Raw genomic sequence first — 12,037 nt, 5'->3', positions numbered from 1 at the left:
AAAATTGAGAAATTTCCCTTCGTAGAATCAGTGTTAGATGACGAATCTTATGCATACAATACATTAATCCGTCGGTTATCAAGTGAAAAGTTTTGGGAAAGAGTTAGGTCGAATTTATGTATACTAGGCCGGTGAAACCTGCATGTCATTGTATGTGGTGTTCAACAGGACCACCCCATAATATAATAATAAAAAATTGATTGAAATAAGATAAATAAAAAAGTAAAATATTAATAAAAAAAAAACAGAATTATAATAAAGCAATATGTCTCCAGATTAAATGAAAAAAAATTGTAGGTATACTTACAGTCTTACCAGCTTACTGAGATTGGTGAATGCTGATGAATCGATGTCAGAGATCAAGTTGCGAGAAAGAATCCTGTAAAATAAAAAATACGGATATATTGTTTTGTGCATCTACAAAAGATTGACAACATGATGATCATTAATTTGGTTGTCAATTCGTCGGGTAATTATGCTTGTAAAAGCAAATGGAAGAATGTAGCTATTTTTTCGTGATATTCTTACATAATTTTTTTTAATACTACATAATCATATTCCATAGAAAAAACAAACCTTCAAACATTTTCTAACTTTTGAAAAGAGTGAGATGTCTACAAAATCATGTTGACTTAAATTTTTGTATAGATATCAAACCTGCTTGAATATGAAGTCTCGACGAATTTTATGCTTTGCTTTAATGGAATGTTTATTTGACTATGCTAATGCGGCTTGTTGCGGTATAGTCTGGGCGTGACGTTCTCAAGATACAAATACAGCATATAATATATTTATGAAAATTTTTACTTCAAATTTAGATAGACATGTACCATTGGTCAGTAAATGTAATAATCATAAAAAGAGTCCAAGACTTCCTTGGATATCGAAATCAATATTACTTATAAATAAATAACTTATACTATGCCGATAAAATTAATCGCTCAGAAAAGTCACATCGTAAATATACTACATATAAAAATACCCTCACTAAATTATTGCGGAGTGAAAAACGAAAATATTTCACAAATCAATTAATTCGTTTCAAACACGACATCAATAAAACATGGAAAACAATAACAACTGCCATAAATAAACAAAGCACAAAAGCACGCATAAAAACAATAAAGCACAATAATGTTGAAATTCATGATCCTTTTCGTATAGCTGATATATTTAATCAATACTTTACACAAATTGGAAAAAGTCTTGCAGACAATATACCATTAACACAAAAAAAATTACGGATTTCATTCACCAACCAAACCCTAATTCTTTATTTTTAGTACCAGTACATAGAAATGAAATAATAGATATAGTGAACAACTTAAAAAACAAAAAAAGCTGTGGTCACGATGGTATTGACAATATTTTATTAAAGAATGTTATAGAATATATTGTTGATCCATTGGTATACATATTCAACCTTTCTTTAAGTAATGGCGTCGTGCCTGACAATATGAAAATATCAAAGATAATACCAGTGCACAAAAAAGGAGAAAAGATTAATGTGTGTAAATATAGACCGATAGCTTTATTACCTACTTTGTCTAAAGTTATGGAAAGGGTGATCTACACAATAATATTAAATTTTTTGAATAAATATAATATAATCTCTGATTTTTAATTTGGATTTCGCCAAAAACATAGTACATCTCATGCCACTCTCTCATTTATTGACAAAATCACAAAAGCTATTGACAACTTTGAACATACAATAGGTGTTTTTCTGGACCTCTCCAAGGCCTTTGACACTATAAATCATGAAATACTGCTCTACAAACTTGAAAATTACGGAGTTCGTAGGAAGGCCTTGGAGTGGTTCAGAAACTACCTCGTAAATCGTAAACAATTCGTAAGCATAAATGAACAAAATTCTTCTCTACAAAATGTTAACTGGGGTGTTCCCCAAGGCAGCCTCCTGGGCCCTCTTTTATTTATAATCTATATAAATGACATCCAGAACTCCTCTGAACTATTATCTTATGTCCTTTTTGCAGATGATTCAAATGTACTATACTCTCATCCTAACCCCGATATTTTAATAAATGTACTGAACACTGAACTGGATAAATTGGTACAATGGATTAGGGCTAACAAATTGTCAATTAAGGACGTTCCACAGTTATATTTGTGCGCATTATGATCTGCGCATAGTTTACACTCTGCGCGCTGACGTCACAATGGATGAACAGGTGATTAATTAGCTGCGGGTATGAGCTGATTTTTCTCATCTTCTGCACTTTAACTGCAGATCCAATGCGTTATTTCATGAAGCTAAAAAATTGAATTATTCCATGGACCATTCAAAAAAATATTCTCTACAATTTCAAAATACTTTACTCTGCAGTGCTGCCAAGAATCACGAATATTACCCCGAGTTTGAATAAATGGTAGAGTGGTTTTGATTTTTTCTTCACATAGATACTAAGCATTCGGCCCATTTTTGGTGTTTTAAAAAGCACATTTGCTCTAATAAAAATGCTGATAGTTTAAAAACAAGCACATGAACCCCTATTTTTTAATGTTTGTACCTCTTAGGTATACCTTCCTCTACAACTCTGCAAATTTTGGTGAAAATGACATGGATTTTGAATATAGTGCAGCATTTATTGTACGTTTGTAGTTTGTTACTGAAATTTTACATTTTTTAGATTGGGATTTTGTTATCTTTTACGCCATTTTTAAGAACTGACAGTGCTGTTAAACTTAAAATTGCAAACAAATAGCACTATTAATAGATTCTCAATTCTAACGATACAATTATTAACTCTCTTGCGAAATTTGATGACTTTTTCATGTATTTTGACTGAGTAATGGAGGTTTAAACTCATTGTAGTAATCTTGGGCTGTCTAAAAATGCCAAATTCTTTTGAATGCGCAATTCTTAAGAACATCAATTTGGGTGAACTTTGAAGCTCTATAGCAAAAAATCAAGCACATGGACCTATGTTAATTTTTGCATATTTCGAATATTAAGGTTCTAAAGTATCTATGTGCAAAGTTTGGTGAAAATGACATGGATTTCATTTTAACTGTGGAACGTCCTTAATGTACAAAAAACGAAATGCATGCTTTTTAGCAATTCTTTAGAAAAATTGCCATTTAATATCAAATTGGACAATAAAGACATTGAAGTTGTTACTACAACAAAATTTTTAGGTCTCATAATAGACAACAAATTATCTTGGAAAACACACATTGACTTTATATGTCGTACAATTTCACGCAATATTGGTGTTGTTAACAAAGTTAAGTTTTTTCTTCCAACTTCCTCCCTAAAAATGCTTTATTCAACATTAATTTTACCATATTTAAATTATGGAGCAATTGTTTGGGGAAATACACACTCAACCACTGTACCAATATAACTTAGGTCAATTCATGTATCAGTTAAACAATAATATGTTACCATTCATATTTAATTCTTCCTTTAACAAAAACAAAACTCTTCACAAATATCCCACACGTCAATCAGATGAATTCCATTTACCACTACCCCGGACCATCCTTGCAAAATCTATTTTTACCTTTGAAGGCCCTAGACTCTGGGGAACTATTAATAAAAACATCAAAGAATCACCGAGCCTTAATTCTTTCAAATATAAGTTCAAAAAATTTCTCCAAGATAACCATTGAATTTAACTCTTCATCACTCAAACTCTTGTATTTAAAAAAAAATCAAACATGATTATCATGTCACGTACGCTTTTCCATCTCTTTCGTTTTCCTGTTGATCAACGAGGTCCGTCTATGAGTGCTGGGGCTGGATTCTGGAGACCTTTAATCTCGTTTTTTTATTTCCTTTTCTATTTTAATTTCCCCTATTTCCTTTTAATTTAACTGGTTCATGCTCTAGTTGTTATTTTGATTTTTATATGTTATGCAACTACAAGAATATTTATTAGGAGGCTGCACTCTACAAGCTCCGCTTTTTGGCAGCCTCCTCCATTTCCAACCTGATATGTAATAATCTTGAATATAATTTTTGCACAGGAATACTTGAAATATGTTTTGTTATTTATATGTTAAAATGTACAAAATAAACTGTAATTGTTGAAAATGGAAATAAACGAAATGAAATGAAGAAAAAGCTAGGAATAATTCAAAATAAGATTGTAAGAATCATAAATGTTTTAGGCCCAAGAACACATGTCGGATGTAATGAACTTGAAAAGGCAGGATAACTCCGTGTAGATCAAAGATCAAAACAATTAGTATTGTACTACGTACATAAGATCATGAAGATAGGTTTGAAATAGAAAACATGATAGTATTTTTTTTCTTTAATGTGTTTATTATTAAATTGCATTCATCCTGATAGGTTAGGTACAAAGTTACTTACATATTTTGTAAGTTCACTAATCCACCCCAGTCCTCGCTACTTATCGTCGTTGTGGATGTGTCCTGGATTTTACTGAAAGTAAACATAATTTGATTTCTTCATTACGACGATTTTGGACAATATGTTACCAGCCATCCCTAAACCAACAACAAGTCTCCAGGGAATGTTCCCTGTATCGAAAATACTTATTTTGGTCCTCCAAAAGCACAAGAAAGGGATTATTTGATGAGTTATTCTTCTCTTCTTTATACTGTCTAAATTCAATATTGTAAAGTTGAATTGAAAACAAGATGCAAGAGTTACTTTAACATGAGTTTTTTGGGGACTATTTGGAAATTTCACTCAGACTGCATATTGTGTGCACATTTCACGCTTGAGTGAACCCCGATCTTCCATACTTTGTTAATATTTATTGAGTTATCTATGTGTTTCTTCTGCATCCAATCAATTACTTGTGTGGGTTACGAATAATGAATGCAGGACAACCTAAACCTACAACAATACACTGATAGGCGATATAATATGAATAGATGATACTAACTTTTACACAAAATGTCTTCAAAGGAGAGGTATTATTTAGACATTCTGAAAATCACACGGTTTTAAGAAAGGCCATTTAATCATATTTGCTTGTGTTTTAGTGATACTTACATCTTCATTAAGAGAGGAAAAGATGAAACTGTCAACGGGACATCTATTTTAGAACTCGAATTTACTCGCATTGCTCTAGAAAGGAAAAAAAATAGACATTCCATGTCATGATGTGCTAGGCCCTTTATAATTAATGAATATCCATATACCGAAGAAAACGAATAATGTCGTGTTCGAAGAAAATAATTGGTGAAATCTTCCATCGCAAAGTAGGAATAGATAAACTTTTCAAAAAATTCAAATTTATACTTTTAAGCAATGAATGGATTTTTCCCAACCATGTCTAATCTACACTTTCAATAAACACTGCACAAATTTGCTTTGCGGTTCTACAAAAATGTTGGGTAAATATAGTCATAATTTTTTTTTCGCTCTCCTCAGTCATGACATTGAAATCTGATTACAAACAACAATAAAAAGGGGGACTTTGTTAAACATTTTAAACGTCAGTAATCAGAACGAATACTTACAGTTTTCTTAAAGCCGGACTAAAAGTGACTCCATTATTTCTCTCGTCTCCAAATAGAACACAGTTAGCTTCAAATAATGAACATTCGCAGTTCATGGGACAGCTAACCATGTCTTCTGAAATAAATAGTACCACGATTAAGAGGTAGAGCAAAAATTACCAATTTGGTTACGCTCCAACTAGTCGGTTCATTTTTGTGCCAATGAGTGTGTGTGTGTTCGTGTGTAAGTTTACTTCTGGAGACATTCTCTTACATTTTACCATTGAACAGGGATGTCCAAAAACCGAGCATCTATTCAACCAAGATAACCATGCCAATCAACTTTTTACCTCATTTCAAACCGTTTATGGGAAACGCATGGTTTGCAAAAGACCCTGTTCGTCTAAGCTTTGTGTTTCGGGGAAGGAATGTTCCCGGTATTAGATTGGTGGATTTCTTTTTAAAGTTTGAGTGAACCAGACCACACTCACACACACTTTTTTTTTGTTTTGAATAATGTTTTTATTCTGATTTCATGAACAAAAAAAAATACATAACATTTCAAATTAACATTTTAAATTAACATTTCAAATCACATGTAATACTTGACATTTCATATTTTCACATTTTTTTCACTAACTTAATAAAATCATGAATCATATATATCTTAAAGAAAACAATGAAATCAGTTATTATAAAAATGCTTAAAGACCAAAACTTCCCCCTCCCCCTCCCTCCCCCCACCCCAACACACACACACAAACACACACACAAATACACACCACACACACACACACACAACACACCACTGTCCAGAAGATCTGCTCACACTCATCATAAATAAATCATGTTTAAAAGTACAAAACAATTCGATAAACAATTTTGAATATAACAAGCTCACGGGAGAAGCATTACATATATTGAAAGTAAATAAAGACTTACAACTTAACCTTATCACAATTTTACTGTTTCCCATTTTTGCAAGTGCCGCCCTAATTTCCCCATTTTAATAGCTATTTTCTTTTCTTGATCCTTATATTCTAAAATAAGTTTATGTATATCGTCAATGGTTGAAAATACCCCCTCCTTTCTAAATATAAATAATATATATTTTACCATAAAGATAATAGTATTACAACTTTTTATTCTATTTGTATTGCCTGACAAACCAACAAATATATCCCGCCATTTCAAGTCCTTTATTTCATCTAATTCAAATCGCTGTATCAAAGTTTCCCATATCAGTTTGACCTTTAAGCAAGACAAAAATATATGTGAATATGTTTCTGTTTCCCGTTTACAGTACGAACAGAGATTATCTTCAACAAATCCAAATCTAAACAAATTAACTCTAGTGTAAATTGCCCCATGCAAAAGCTTAAATTGAAATTCCCTATGTCTTCCAATTAATAATGTTATTCTTGGTCTAAAAAACATTCACCAATTTCTTTCTCTGTATAATTATAATTATTTTGTCCATCTCTTATCTGTAAATCATAAGACTTTTGCAGTTCTTTAATAAAATATTCATATATTTTTCTTGATGGTACCTCCTTAAAGCTAATTTAAGAAGCAAGTTTATATTAAAATTAATTAAGTCTATCTCACAAAACTGTATTGAACCTAAATCATTTCTCCAATCACTTGGAATTGCATGATATATTTCGCCTATTGTAAACAAAAGATCACTTCCCATACCAAGATTCAAAAAGTATGCGACCGGTTTAACATGTCCATTGTCAATGATATGTTCAACCTTTACTAACCCTCGTTCTAATAAATCTTTATCAAATATCATCTTATTTTTTATACAAATATTCTTATTATTGAAAATGATTGGATTTTTAGAACCATTGAAATGCCCTAAATAATCAATCTCTTGCCAAGCATCTAGCATTTCCAAATAATAAGATGGAATATTCAACTTACTTTTTATCTTTTTCATTTCATAATCACATAGAAAAATTAACCTTCCTCCAACTGAACTTAGGGAATAATCAAAAAATAACTTCCACCCCAGATTTCTTTCTCCATACAAAAGTCTCTTTACCCACATTATACGCTGCGTTCTAACAAATATTTCAAAATTTATCATTTTAACCCCACCACAATTATAATTCTGATACATAATTTTTCTTTTAATACGATCTTTCCCTCCCCATATAAAATCGAATGATAATTTCTCGATTTCTATATACACCCATGAGGGGACAACAAGGATGGATGAAACATAATTTAACTTTGTCAATGCATATGTTTTCAATAAATGTATTTTTCCCATAATAGTCAAGTCTCGTTGTTTCCACCAACCTAAAAGCTTTTTTATTTTACATAATATTTCTTTATAGTTCAGATCATCTTTTAATCTAAAATCAACTGAAAATATTACTCCTAAGATTTTAACTTCCCTAACATATTTTCCAAATACATATACAGGGTCATTTGTTTTTCCATTTTCCTTACCCATGTACATAAAATGTGTCTTGTCCATATTTACCTTTAAGCCACTGACTTTTTCAAATTCTTCAAAAATATAATGCAACCTTTTTATTGAATCCATGTCTTTCAAAAAAAAATTGTCATATCATCGGCATACAATACCTGTCTTATTTCATGCTCCCCCAAACTTATCCCTTTAATAATTTTGTCTCTTCTTATTTCATGCGCCAGTAATTCTATTGCAATAAAAAACAAATAGGGCGACAGTGGGTCACCTTGTCTGACCCCCTTTCTACATTAAAGTAACCGGTGGAATACCCGCCATTCATAACACAACTACTTATATCCTTATATAGTATTTTCACCCAAGAACAAAATGACCCCCCAAAACCAAAAAAATTGAGTGCTTTCAATAAGTATTGATGAGATACAGAGTCAAAAGCTTTTTCAAAATCTACCGCAATCAAAAATCCTTGTCCTTGCTCCAAGTAATGTCTAGAGTAAAATAATATATCTTCTATTAGTCGAACTGCTTCCCCAATATTTCTATCTTTTATGTATCCCACCTGATCATAATGAATTATTTCGTTTAAAACCTGTTTGATCCTTGCTGCCAAAACCTTAGATAATATTTTGTAATCAACATTTAATAACGTAATAGGTCTGTAATTTTTAATATATAAAGCATCTTTTCCTTCCTTCTCTATCAATGTGATAGTCCCTTGTTTTTGAGAAATTGTTAATTTCCCTCTTATATATGTTTCGTTTAATACTTCTACCAACAAATCCCCTAACACTGGCCAAAGTATATCATAAAATTCTACGGTAAAACCGTCATTTCCAGGTGACTTTTTCCATTTCATTTCTTTTAACACCTTAAAGCATTCTTCTTTTGTTATTTTACCTTCACATAATTTTCTGTTCTGTTCACTTAACTTTAAGACGTCGTTAAAAAATAAACTGTTATTATAACAACTTTCATTTTTCAAAGAATATAATTTTTCATAGAAAATCTTTATTTCTTATTTCTTTTAAAATATTATTTTGTCCCTAATAATTTCTCAATTTTCATTGACTAATTCTTTAATAACACTATTCCTCTTATTTATTTTTAACAGTTGTTTGAAGTGCTTCATATTATTTTCCCCCTCCTCAAACCAATCTGCTCTAGAGCGAACTTTAATTCCTTGCCGAGAAAAATTATATTATTCATTTAACTTATCTTTTTTCAATTTAATTCTATCAATCACAGATCTCGATGAATCTTTGAATATCTGCTTTTCTAAAGTCTTGATTTCAGCCTCTACTGTTTCTATTTCGCGTTTTCGTAATTTTGCTTTTTCCCGAGAATATTTCATAGCAAATTCCCTCATTTTCATTTTTAAAAAATCCCAAAAGACTAATTTATTCGAAAACCTAGGTGCCCATTCATTTTTCAATTCAGATATAATATCATACATCTCTTTAATAAAATCTTTATCCATACAAAGACTATTATTAAATTTCCAGTATGAATTTCCGTAAACATAATTTTCTTTCAAATTCTGAAATTGTAGAATAATGCCCGAATGATCCGGTGTTACTGATACTAAGATTTCACACTTATTCACTAATTTTTCTAAACTGCATGATATAAACCAATAATCTAAACGACTTTGGACTAAAGGCGACCTTTGTCTAAAAGTAAATTGTCGAGCATTAGGATTCCCTTTTCTCCATATATCTTCTAAATCATACTTATTCAAAAATTCTTTCAAAACTGCACTAAACCTAGAGTTTGATATGTTTGGCCCTTCATAATCCATACTCCCGTCCATTACAGTGTTAAAATCTCCTCCTAATATTATCGAATAATCCGAATAAAAAACTTTATGAATACTTTTAAAAGGTCACATTGCAGTGCTACTTTGTCTCTTGTAGGAAAATACACATTTCCCAACAAAAATTTAACCCCTTGGATTTCTGCTTTAAGTATAATGTATCTTCCTTCTTTACCTGTAACAACAACATCCCTTTTAAAATTTAAGTTGGGGGAGAGCAATATAAGAACACCCCAACTGTGGTTTGACCCATGACAAAAGAACATTGGCCCAACCCATTCTTTTTTCCACTGTTCTTCTACTTCTATAGTACTATATGTTTCCTGTAAAAACGTCACATCACTCCCTTTTCTTTTACACCACTCCCAGATGCGTGTTCTTTTAACCTTATCCCTTAACCCTCTAACATTTAAAGTAATCCAGGAAGAATTTGGCATTATAAACCCCTGTAAGTAACCAAACGTCTTATTGTACTAAACAAATGAAACCAAGTAATACATTCGTGTCTCCCGTGAGCTCGTATACCATATATCAATTTTATCACCAAACAAAGATAAGACGAACTGAAATAAATACCTCTTCCAGACTTCGAGCAGGCCCCAAACCCAAAACACCCCACACTACATCCAAATAACATTGTATACCCCTTTTCAAATAAAAGAAAAAGTGTGTGAGGGATACAATCGCACACACAAGTACCGTAAACCATCTTTATGTACAACAGGACCACGCGTGAAAGGCCCTCCCGTAACCAATTAATATTTTTTTTAAAGTAAAAGAGTTGTTTTCGATCTTTAATCAAAAACAGATTTTTTTTCTTTTCTTCCTTTTTTAAAGAGGAAAGGAAAAGGATTTATAGATGTGTCAAGGTAAAAAGGTTGACGTTTGTATAACCTATATAAACATTTTCAGTTAGATAACAGACCGATTTAAACAGATTCGCCAAGCCCAGTCAGTCTCGTATACCACCTACACGAAAACTGTGCAACTTCAAAAGAGTTTGAATATAGTGCACCGAACCAATACGATATAACTAATCTCGTATAAACATGCATACCGGTATTTCATTCTGCATAGCAACCTCACACACACACACACCCACACACACACACACTCCCACCCTTCCAAACTCATTCACTTTAGCGCTTAAAGGAGAAATATATTGATTATGAATATGGCCTTGTTATATCAGTGGAAAGGTCATGATGTGAGGATTATCATTTTGTCATTCAAAAATAACGAAAGTAATGACATAAGGTGGAAATCGCCAATCAAAAAACGCTAAAATGCCTCTCCGAAATACGCCTCCCATCGGTCTCTGAATTGACTCGAATTTGATCACGTGTATGAGTGTACAAGAGACGTGATTGGCTCTCTCACGTCAAGCTCCACTTGCATGCAAAACCTGTTGCGAGGGTACGTTTTCTCCACACTGTCACTGAATACTTCGATCACGAAATGAAAGAAAACCCAGAAGTTTATCTAGATTTTGGATTTTCAAATTGACGATTTTGCAGATGAAGAGAATGATGATGAAGTTTCTAGCTCTAGTGACGTGGATGGAGGTAAATTAGGGGATATACGTCTATGATGATGAGTCGGACAATTCAACTTGCATGCCGATTCGCTACCAACTCATGCAGCTGCTAGTGCTAGCTGCACGTACCGCGGGCCAAAATAAATCCATGAAAATGAATTCCAGCCTGACCATCCAGACAGAGTCTCTTCCCTCGGTCAATAAAATTTACTCTAAAGAATGAAAATAATGATATAACTGTACTTACAAACAAGTGAATATATCCGAATCTGAAGGCAAATCAACTCAACTAATAACAGCAGACGATATGCACCGACGATAAATTTAACGTGGCTGGGATAAATTGTCACTCGTTCTGTTAGATATAATTTCTATCTCATTATTATGACAAAATTACGAAACTCGGGGAATTATTTATCTATATAAAAATATAGTAACACATCGTACTATTTTTAAATTACGATAAAACCTTTTTTGAAGCAAAAAGTTGAGGTAAATTAAAATTAGATGTAAAAGATCATCCCCAACATGCGTAGCTCGTATGTGATTGTAAACAAACCATCACAAACACACATTGCTTGCTCGCCTTGGCTGAGAGAGTAGATTGATGCACGTGTTGCACAGCTCTCAATCGGCATTTTGGCCTTGGATGGTTTGTTTACAATCACATACGAGCTACGCATGTTGGGGATGATATTTTACATCTGATTTTAATTTACCTCAACTTTTTGCTTCAAAAAAGGTTTTATCGTAATTTAAAAATAGTAAGAGGTGTTACTATATTTTTATATAGATAAAT

The sequence above is a fragment of the Lytechinus pictus genome, chromosome 11 (assembly GCF_037042905.1).
Source record: "Lytechinus pictus isolate F3 Inbred chromosome 11, Lp3.0, whole genome shotgun sequence".
NCBI lineage: Eukaryota > Metazoa > Echinodermata > Echinoidea > Temnopleuroida > Toxopneustidae > Lytechinus > Lytechinus pictus.
The sequence above is the reverse complement of the archived record's forward strand: the minus strand, read 5'-3'. Positions refer to the sequence as shown.